This window comes from Lynx canadensis, chromosome B1 (genome assembly GCF_007474595.2).
Source record: "Lynx canadensis isolate LIC74 chromosome B1, mLynCan4.pri.v2, whole genome shotgun sequence".
Lineage (NCBI taxonomy): Eukaryota > Metazoa > Chordata > Mammalia > Carnivora > Felidae > Lynx > Lynx canadensis.
Window position 1 is genome coordinate 197,880,354 of NC_044306.2, and position 9,004 is coordinate 197,889,357.

A 9,004-nucleotide genomic window follows, 5' to 3' on the forward strand; every position below is an offset into this window, starting at 1 on the left:
GAAGGCAATCATCACTCTCTTGCAGCAATGCAGTTAAGGACGAAGAGCTCACCACTTTTTAAAGATACATTTTCTTCTATCGCCGGGGCATTCCAATAGCTATAAAGTTCTTCCTAAACATAGAAGAATAGCCTCCATATCTCCTTGTGACTTCCACACATCGGTACCCAGTTCTGCAGATTTGGCAGCAAATAAGGCTAGTCATTTACAGAACCTTCTGTTTGTGCCACTCAGCATCCACTCAACCTTCGTCTGGGAACTGTGCCCCATTTCCCATCAAAGGAAATTTCTTTTCCCAGTCTTAGTCTTTTAAACAAGATTGGCTCCGTTACAGAGAGGACATGTTTCCTGTGCCTAAGCCAATCAGTGTATTCACCTGCACATGGCAGTAATTTCTGGATTGGGCAAAAAGCCTAGATGAAGCCAATCACGGTGGAAATTTTCAATTTTGACGTTAGTTTTATTTGAGCTGTATGGCAAGTAGAATCACACGCACTGCACTGTCTCTCTCTCCTTTTCTTTTCCCCCTCATTTCCATCTTCCAGGAGACTTCACTGGGAAATCTACCAAACATTTAAGGAATGAATAGTACCAGTCCTATACAAATTCTTCTACAAAACAAAAGAGTAAACAATTCTCAACTTGATCAATGAGGCCAGAATTACCCTATAAACAGAACCAAATAGTTTTTTTAATCACGCACCATTAAAAGAATCATAAAAAAGCAAAAATTACAGACATTATCCCTATTACATAGATGGAAAAATCCACAAAGAATCGCTATCAAGTAAAAATCCAACAATATGTAAAAAGAATAATATATGATGACCTAGTTGATTTTACCCCAGAAATCTAAGTTTGGTTCAATATTTGACAATCAATTAATGCAATTTATCATATTAACATATTAAATAAGAAAAAAATGTGACTATCGCTAAAAATGAAGACAAATCATTTAATAATTTTCAACATCCATTTATGTTAAAGACTTTAAACAAACTAGAAGTTGAAGTAAACTTTATCACTCTGATAAAGGTCACCAACAAAATCTACAGCTAACATCATTTTTAATGGTGAAGGACTGAATGCTTTCCTCTTAAGATTGAAACATGGCAAGGATGTCTGCTCTCTCAATTCCTGTTAAACATCTTACTCGTGTTCCTACCAGATGCAATAAATTTAAAAACTAATAAATGAAAGTCATACTAAGTGGAAAAGAATAAAGAAGCTTATATTCTTTGCATACAATATGATCATCCACATTGAATACACCACAAATCTATAAAAACCTACTTGAACCAATAAATCATTTAAGTAAGGTTATAAGACACTAGATAAATATAGAAAAACTAATTTTATTTCTCTATAGTAGGAATGAACAAATAGAATTTTAAATTCACCAACCAGTACCACTTAAATAACATCACAGCATAAGAAATTATTACATAAAAACTTATTAAAAAGTGTGCAAGACTTATATATGCTGAGAACTAAAAACATTGGTCAGAGTAACCAAAGTAGATCTAGGAACATAAAGAAATATACTATGGTCATAGGTTGGAAAACTCAATACTGTTAAGAATTTGAACTCGATTCTACCCAAATGGATCTAGAGATTCAACATAACCTCAATCAAAATACCATCAGGCATTCAACACATTCAACAAACTAATTTTAAAATTCATGTGGAAAGCAGAAGGAACTAGAATAGTCAAAACAAATTCTGAAGAAGAAGAACAAAGTTGGAGGACTCACCCTACCTAATTTCTTTTCTTTCTTTCTTTTTTTAATTTTTTTTAACGTTTATTTATTTTTGAGTCAGAGAGAGAAAGAGAATGAACGGGGGAGGGTCAGAGAGAGAGGGAGACACAGAATCTGAAACAGGCTCCAGGCTCTGAGCGGTCAGCACAGAGCCTGACGCAGGGCTCGGACTCACGGACCGCGAGACCATGACCTGAGCCAAAGTCGGACACTTAACCGACTGAGCCACCCAGCCCCCCCCCCCCACCTAATTTCAAGTTTACTGTGAGTCTACAGTAGTCAAGAGAATGTGATATCCGCTAAACCAATGGTTGGCCAAGTATCTCTTTAAAGAGCTAGAAAGTAAATATTTTAGGCTATTAGGTCAGAGTTTCTCTGATGCAGCTACTCACCTCTGCCATTAGAGTGTGAAAATAGCTACAAATAACATATAAACAACTGAACAATGGACTACATTCCTATAAGACTATGGAAATTAAAACTTGAATTTCATGTAATTTTCAGGTGTCAGAAAATATTATTCTTTATTTTTTGACCACTTAAGAGTGTAAACATTATTCTTAATTTATGGGTCATATAAAAAGGGGCAATGGGCCAGATTTTGCCAAGCCCTGGGTTAATGAATACACATACGGTCAATAAAATTGAAATAGATCTACGTATTTAGGGCCAATTCATTTTCAACAAATATCAGGTGACTCAGTGAGGAAGTTAGTCCTTTCAATAAATGGTGACAGAACAACAGTACAGTGACAGGAAAAAAAAGAAAATCTACCCAAGGCGCACACCATATATAAAACAATCAAAACTAATCAGAGATATACAACTTGAAACTATAAAACTTTTTGAAGAAAGCATAGGAGAAAATCTTCGTAACCTTAGGTTGCCACCACACCTCAACTAGAATATGAAATACATTGCCAATGCCAAGTGCTGGCAAAAATATAGAGCAACTTGAACCACCATTCATGGCTTACAGGAATGAAAAATAGTACAGCAACTGTAGAAAACAGCCTACAATTTCCTTAGAAAGCTAAACATACTCTTACCACATGGTACAGTAATCCCTCTTACAGTTGTTGTACCCTGGATAAAGGAAAATATATGTTCAGACAAAGATCTTCAGGAGGATGCTAATTCATAATTGCTCCAAAATGGAAATGATCCAAATGTGTGGCATCTGGTGAATGGATAAACTGTGGTAAATCCATACAATCCAATACAACTGAGCGATAGTATGCAACAAGATGAATGCGTCTCAAATACCACAACGCTAATAGAAGAAGCTAGACTTAGAAGGCTGCATATTGTATGATTCTGTTTATATGATGTCATGGAGAAGAAAAAGACATAGATAAAAAATATATACATATATACATATATATATACCCGTACATATATCGCTACATATACATATATATATCGCTACATATACATATATATATATGTATATATATATATATATATCACTATCTCTATCTCTAGATATCTCTATCTGTCTACGTCTCAGTTCCCACTATGGGCTTGAGAAGATGAAAAGGACTGCGTACCAAAAGGCACTAGGGAACTTTCTACGTGATGGAAATGTGCTGTTACTTAATTGTAGTGTGGTTACATGGATGTATGTGTGCGTCAAATTTCACAGAACTGAACACCAAGAAAGGGGGAGTTTTCCTGGGTGCAAATGATCTCACAGTCAATCTGACTTGGGGGGAGACAGAGAGACAGACGTGGTAAGTCCAACTTTCTACGTGTTCAGAGACTGAGGGATGAAAAAGAAGGAACAGAGGAGAGAGAGGAGGGACAGTGAATGAGGTCAGAAGGGAAGAGAGGATGGAATCTTGAAATTCTTGTAAAAATGAGTCTACGGGGAAGCGGATCACGGTATTAAGCTGCCGCAGGGCACGTGGATAGAGAACTGAATGTCGCTGGTAGACTGAGCAATAAAGAGGTCATTGGGTAGGGACAAGAATATTTTCATGTTGTGGTGGGATAATCGTAGGTTCAAGAAAAAAGAGAGAGAAAGAAAGAGATGAGTGGATAATCAGGACAACACCTTTAAAGAGTTTTGTTGTAAACAAACAGGGTGAAATGGGAAAGCAGTCAGAAGTCACACGGGATCAGAGCTTTTGTCTTGTTGCTTTAGGGTAGTGAGCGCATGCCCACGTTTTGTTGTCAATGATGTAATGAGAGAAAAAACAGCGATAACGCAAGGAAAGAAAACATTTCTGAAGCCCCGTGCTTGACTACGTGAGAGGAGAAGGGGTCCGGTGCAGAGTCAGAGTCTCCAATCAAAATGGTCCTTGAGAATCTGGCTATCAAAATAAGGCTCCTTTCTACTTTCTAATAAAGTGGCATATCTAATTTGGATGATGGCTCCTTATCTAAGGGGATGCCAGGGTTACAAGAAGGGGCATAGAGCCCCGCCGAAAGGGGGGTAATGAGTCCTGGATTGGAGATCTGGGTCACGGCCAAGTTTTTATTCAGGCAAAACTTGAAAGGTAAATCAAAACTATCGTGAACTACCAAAAACAGAACGACCATACGACCCAGCAAATCTACTTCTGCTATTTACTTGAAGGAAACGAACTCACCCTCTTGAAGAAATGGCTGTATCCCCACATTCACTGCAGCATTACTTAGTGTGGCCAAGATATGGAGACAATCTAAGGGTCCATCAGCGGATGAATGGATAAAGCAGATGTGACATACGTACGCAATGGGAGATTATTCCACCGTAAAAAAAGGGGGATTTCCCCCACCATTTTCAACAATATGGATGGAACTCGATGGCACTAGTCGAAGTGAAATAAGTCAGAGAAAGACGAATGCTGTATGATCTCACTTTTAGGTAGAATTTAAAAAGAAGCAAACTCATATAGAAACCATGAACAGATTGCTAGTTGCCAGACGTGGACGGTGGGTATTGAGGAAACAGGTAAAGGGAGTGAAAAGGTATAATCTTCCAGTTAAAAAGTTCTGAGGATGTAACGTTCCTATGGTGATAGTTAAAAATACTATGCTGTGTACTTGAAAGTTGATAAGAGAGTAGATGTTAGACGTTCTCATCACAGGAAAAATATTTATCATCATGTGAGGTGCTGAATGTTAACTAAACCCGTTATGGTACGGGGCACCTGGGTGGCGCAGTCGGTTAAGCGTCCGACTTCAGCCAGGTCACGATCTCGCGGTCCGTGAGTTCGAGCCTCGCGTCAGGCTCTGGGCTGATAGCTCAGAGCCTGGAGCCTGTTTCTGATTCTGTGTCTCCCTCTCTCTCTGCCCCTCCCCCCGTTCATGCTCTGTCTCTCTCTGTCTCAAAAATAAATAAACGTTAAAAAAAAAAAATTTAAACCCGTTATGGTAATCACTTCACAGCATATCAAATCATTTGGATGTGTACCTTAAACTAAAACAAGGTTGTCTGGGGGCGCCTGGGTGGCTCAGTCGTTTAAGCATCTGGCTTCTACTCAGGTCAGGATCTTGCAGGTTGTGAGTTTGAGCCCCGTGTCGGGCTCTGTGCTGACAGCTCAGAGCCTGGAGCCTCCTTCAAATTCTGTGTCTCCGTGTCTCTGTGCTTCCCCTGCTCATTGTCTCTCTCTCTCTCCCTCAAAAATAAACATTAAAAACATAAAAAAAATAAAATAAACAACTTTATCTGCAAATTATATTGCAATAAACTGAAGGGAAAAAAAGAAAGGTAAATCAAGAAACCCAAAAGACAGGGAAACTTCATTTAGAGGGGGTGGGGAGATGTGGTCAGAGAGTTAGGATAGGTCTCTGGGCATTTGGAGCTGTAATCATGACAACTAACACCACATCTCTAGATTTAGAACCGATAATTCCAAACCTCACGTAGCCATGGCTCCTACTATGACCCCAGGCTTTGCCAAGATTGACTCAGAAATCAGGAAACCCTGGACTTGAAGCTTGAAGGTTAAATGTGGTCAGCAGCATCATTAAGAAAAAATACTCGTTGACTTGGCTGTATTTGTTTTGATGGATATTCAAAATATGTGCAAAGTGCAAGTGGATTGATTTTAAATGTGATACATTTTCTTGCTGAAGTGTTAGGGGAGAGAAGCGAGCATATAAACCATGGGCCATACCAAATAAATCTTCTTTGAATCCGGAATCAAGCCATTCTTAAATAGTATTTTTATTCCATATTTAAGCCAGGATTTTGTTTTTCTCTTTTGGAACACTCCCCTGAAATGGCAGAGCTTACTGAGGGTGGGGGGGGGGCGAAATGCCATTCAGTAAAGCAAAAGTTTGCACCAAGTGCGATTTCTCAGGCATACTAATAAGCACCGTTTGCACTTTATTACAGGTTGTAAAATGTTTTTGGAAATGTGATCTCATGGGATCCTTACAACTGAATGATTTTTGTCCTCCTTCGACAAACGCAGACACGAGACCCAGAAAGATTAACCGGCTTGCTTAAGAACATCCAGCAAATGGCAGAGTCCAAGCAAAATCCAGGCTTTCTGACCTCCGGTCTATTCCGTGACGTCAGTGTATCACAGTGATAGCCAATCATCCCGATCTCTTGGGTGTGCACAGAAAACTCCCATTCCCGGGCCTCTCCCCTACCAATTCTGATTTGCTCGAGGAGGGCCGAGGAGTCTATTTTAACCTCCTCAGCTGCCCTGGAGATGCCACACTCATTACAGGGTTTATTCACTCTGCACCTTGCCACACCTCGGTCCCTTGCCAGCCTCGGTCAGAGAGCGCCTTTATGCAGAACCGGGTATACCCATGTAGCTCCCAAGAAAACACCACCGGCCTTAAAACAAAGAAGCGTGGATCGTGATGTCTGTTCTGCCACTCTCCTGCTAAGTGGCCTTCAGCAAAAGAAGTCACTTCCGTGAGCTCCGTTTTCTAATTTCTGTAAAACTGAGCTAACCTATAAAATTGCTGCAAAGAGTAGAACAAGGCATGCTCGGTCAACACTGTCTCTTACACCCACAAATAAAGCTTTGGAAATCAGGGGTGACTTGGGTGGCTCAGCTGGCAGAGAGACTGACTCTAGATTTTTGCTCAGGTCATGATCCCAGGGCCGTGGGGGCCCCGTGATGGGTGTGGAGCCAGCTTGGGATTCTTTCTCTCTTTCTCCCTGCCCCTCTTCCCTGCCCCCCCACCCCTCCTCTCTCTCTGTCTGTCTCTCTCTCAAATAAAATTAAAAAAAAAATCAAAGTATATAGGATCAGAAATAACAATCAGAAAGACATCAGCACAAGGAATGGAGAAAAGCAAACGAGATCAGTCCTTCGTCTGTAAGTTGCTTTGGTTTAAAGTTCCATTTTAATTCTGGCACAAAATTAGCAACCCATTGAAAATCATCTGAAATAACTCATAGTCGGAGTTATTAAAGGAGCTTGAGTTTCTCTCTCTCTCTCTCTCTCTCTCTCACTCACACACACACACGCACACGCGCGCGCGCGCACACACACAAACACACACCTGCAGATTGTGCTTTTTATCAGACCTAAATGTAAACTTCTGGAACCCACAATAAACTCCCAAGTTGGTGACATGCAAAATTAGCTCCAGTTTGTAACCGTCTGCGAAAGAGAACGGAGAAGTCTGTTGCGAAGAGAACGATAATGACTCCAGTCCGGCGTGGAAGCGAGGCCTTCTGCGGAGACAGAAGCTGGCGGGGAGGACGAGGAGCTGTCCTGACAACGGAGAGCCCGGATGTCACTCCAGGCGGAGCTCATTAATTCCCTCTGCCCCAAAGCCTGTGCCTGATGCGCTTGTCCCTCGCGCGCCAGCTTCCCCGGAGGCGCCGGGCCGCTCCGCTCCGGTGTGTGCTTCCTCGCTCGAGACACTTGTGTTTTGCGACTTGTGATGAGGACACCTGCTGATGAATGATGCAAGACACACGGGTGGCCCAGGGCCCGGCCTGGCAGGCAGATTCCTGGAACGGCGCCCCCCGCGAGGATCGGATCTGCAGAGAGAGCGCCCGCCGGCAGCCAGATTCTTGTTTGTCAATTATGCGTAATGGCTGTCAGTCAAGTGCTCCTGCTGGTGTCCTCATGGAAGCCGTGGAGGGGAATACACAAGGTTGTTCTCAGCTTAAGGGCGGCGTGCTTTGGTGGGAACCCCAGCAACAGTGCAGGACTGGTAGCCTGCTCCTTGTGTGCAAAGAACAAGCTCTCTAGTAAGGCTACATATAGGACGCCCTCCGTGATTCCCCCCTGTCTGGCTCCGAACACGTTTCCTATCCCCCGACCACACGCATGGCATGCCTCAACGATGCACAGAGACTGTTAGGGGTTGAACTGCATCCGCACCCAATTCATACGGTGAGGTCCTAACCCCTGAACCGCAGAACGTGAGTGTGTTTGGAAATATGGCCGTGACAGGTGTAATCAGTTAGGACGAGGTCATGCTGGATAAGATGGGCTCCTAATCCAATATGACTGGTATTCTTAAAAAGTGTGTGTGGGGGGGGAGGAAATTTGGACACAGAGGCTCACACCCAGGGAGAAAGCCATGTGAAGACAAAGGAAAATCAGGGCGATGCACCTACAAGCCATGGAATGACCAAGATTGCAGCAAACCTCCAGAAGCTAGGGGAGCAGCATGGCTCCATTTTCTCCATAGGTCTCTGAAGGAGCCAACCCTGCTGATGCCTTGATCTCAGACTTCCAGCCTCCAGAACTGTAAGACAATACATTTCTGTTGTGGAAGCCACCAGTTTATGGTGGTTTTTTATGACAGCCCTGGCAGAAGAATGGAATAGGGTCCAAAAATATTGTTCTTAAATTTGGGCATTTGCACGTCTATTTCCAGAACCGCAGAGGAATTAAGGGCACAAGGTTCGGAACCAGACAGAACTAGGTGCTGCCGTTTCCAGCTTAACCACTTTCTGTGCGCTTCTAAACAAGACACGATTGGAGCCTCCCCTTGGAAGCTCTGAATCATCATGGTTAATAACATGGCCCGAACATCAGGTAGATTTGATGGCGAATCCCGGTCATTCACCAGCTGAGTGATCCCGTGAAGTTACTTTACCTGAATGTACCTCTGTTCCGTGGCTTATGAGCAGTGGATATAATACTCCTTCCTCTGGAGCCTGTGCGAATTCAGTGCCACAGTACACAGGAAACCCCTACCTGCTGCTGAACCATGGTCCCTATGGAGGACCTAAGGAGGCATCATGGATTTGCTCCCGTGGGAATAATTTCCCTTGTGCTATCTGGAATATTCTGTTTTTCCTGCAGATTCCATAAAAGGGTGG